Raw genomic sequence first — 2500 nt, 5'->3', positions numbered from 1 at the left:
GGGGGGGCAACGGAGGGAGATGTCGGCGAAAAGGGCAACGCGCGCAATCTCCTGCCTGAGTGCCCGGAGGAAAGCTGGCGAGTCGCCGTGCGGCCGGGGTGGGGGGGGCGCGCCGGGGGGGGGGGGGGGGGGCGGGCGCGAAGATTCCGCCTCGGCTCCCAGAGGCGCGCGGAACCCCGAGGCTTCGGAACGGAACGGGGGTCGGGGCGTGGCGGGGGGGGGGGCGCGCGGGGGGGGTGGGGGGGGCGCGAAGATTCCGCCTCGGCTCCCAGAGGCGCGCGGAACCCCGAGGCTTCGGAACGGAACGGGGGTCGGGGCGTGGCGGGGGGGGGGGCGCGCGGGGGGGGTGGGGGGGGCGCGAAGATTCCGCCTCGGCTCCCAGAGGCCGCGGAACCCTGAGGCTTCGGAACGGAACGGGGGTCGGGGCGGGGGTGGGGGGGGGGGCGCGCGGGGGGGGTGGGGGGGGGCGCGAAGATTCCGCCTCGGCTCCCAGAGGCGCGCGGAACCCCGAGGCTTCGGAACGGAACGGGGTCGGGGCGGGGTGGGGGGGGGGGCGCGCGGGGGGGGGTGGGGGGGGGGGCGCGAAGATTCCGCCTCGGCTCCCAGAGGCGCGCGGAACCCCGAGGCTTCGGAACGGAACGGCCCCGGCCGGGGAACGTGAGGGAACAAGCAGGCTTGGCGGCGGCGAAAAGGCGGGCGGGGGGGGGGGGCGCGGGGGGGGCCGGCGGCGGACGGCGCGAGAACCGATTAAAAAAAAAAAAAAAGCGCGAACGGCGCGGGTTCGCACACAAGCACCCTCCGCTGCCTTGTTGGGGGGGGGGGGCGGGGGGCGCGCGCCAGGCGCGGTATCACGGGTTGTTGGCGGGCCAGTGCCGCCCTGCCCCGCTGACGGCGCCTGTGTGGAGTGTGTGTTTGTGTGCGCGCGTGCCCCCGCCCGGGCCCCCTGCTGCCTCGGGGCGCCGGTCAGCCCGGGGTCAGGGATTTCTGCTGAGGCGGGGCGTTGGAAGCAGTGCGAGGGGAGCAAGGCAGGCACCAGGAAAGGGAGGGGTAAGGCGGCAGGCGCCAGGCAAGAAGAAAGAAAGAAAGGAAGAAAGAGGAAAAGAAAGAAAGGAATAAAAGGCAGACAGACAGACAGACAGACAGACAGACAAGACCTAGAGACCTAGATTCGTAAGTGAGCACCTTCCCCTGCTGTAGGACCGCGTGCCGGGGCGGGGCGGGGCGGGGGGGGGGGGGGGGGGCACCGCGCTCCCACACAGAAAACCGAGAAAAATCAGCAAGGCAGGAAAAGGAGGGGAAAAGACGCGCGTGCTCGGAAACGCAAAGAAACAAGAGCAAACCCGAAAAACAACACGACCCCAAAAAGAAGCGAGCGGAACCCCTTGCCCCGAAAGAAACGAACAAACAAACAAGCGAAGCGCTCGAGCCGGGGGGGGGGGGGGGGGGGGGCGGACGACCGGGGGTGCGCGGGGGCCGTCCCGGTAGCGGCCGGCGCAGCGGGTCCGCCGTGGCAGCGGCCGGCCCACGCCCCCGGGCCCTGGGAGGCTGCCTTGGCGGCGGCCAGAGGGTCTACCGGCTCCGGGAGTCTCGGAGGGGCGAGCCGGTCGACGCGGCTCCGCTGGGTCTCGCGGAGGCGAGCAGGTCGACCTGGATCCGGGGGTCGCGGAGGGGCGAGCTGGTCGACCGGGCTCCGCGAGGCTGCCTGGGGCGCGCGGCGTGCCGGTCTACCCGGCTCCGGGCTTGGGGCTCGGCCAGCCGGTCGACCGGGCTCCGGGAGGCGCGAGGAAGTGGCAGGCGTCTCCCGGTCCGCCTCCCACGCTGTCAGCAGGTCTACCCGGCTCCGGCGAGACTTGGCCGCCCCTTGGGTGGTGACCGGTAGACCTGTTTCCCCCGGCTTTCCTCTGGAGCGGCGAAAGGGGTCGCTCTGCGTCGCTGCCTCCAGTTACGTCATCGTAGACGTGGGCCATTCCCGCGCCCCTCCCCGGTAGGAGGGGCGGGTGTCCTTTGGCTCTCCGGCGCCGCCTGACTTAGCGGTACGACTGTAGGGGAGAGAGGTGAGCAACCACTCACCTTCCGGAGACTGGCTCCCGGGCGCCCCCTGCGCATGCAGCCGACTTGCGAGAGGGGTGAGGCGGCCTGTGAGGGCAGGCAGGAGCGGTCCCGTCCCGGTTCTCTCCACCGGAGCGCGCTTGGTGCGGCGGCCTCCCGGCAGCTCCCTGGCAGCCCCGCGAGCGTGTCCCAGGTGCCAGGAAGCGCGGAGAGCGGGCTCGCCGGCGGCTAGTGGCTGGAGCGCGGGTTGGCCCGGCGAGAGCGAGAGTGAGAGCGAAGGGGGGCACGGGGGTGCCCCGTGCGGCTCCGGCTTCGGGGTTCTCCGCCGCAGGCAGCGCGGGGCGATGCCAGCGCTCCGGCTGCCGATCCCATCCCTACCCGCACGCAGCGCCCGCTGAGGCGTCCCGGGACACGTCGCAGAGGCCCCTCGGCGGGCCGGTGCTTCCCTGCT

Source organism: Dromaius novaehollandiae, unplaced genomic scaffold (assembly GCF_036370855.1).
Source record: "Dromaius novaehollandiae isolate bDroNov1 unplaced genomic scaffold, bDroNov1.hap1 HAP1_SCAFFOLD_189, whole genome shotgun sequence".
Classification (NCBI taxonomy): Eukaryota; Metazoa; Chordata; class Aves; order Casuariiformes; family Dromaiidae; genus Dromaius; species Dromaius novaehollandiae.
The sequence above is the reverse complement of the archived record's forward strand: the minus strand, read 5'-3'. Positions refer to the sequence as shown.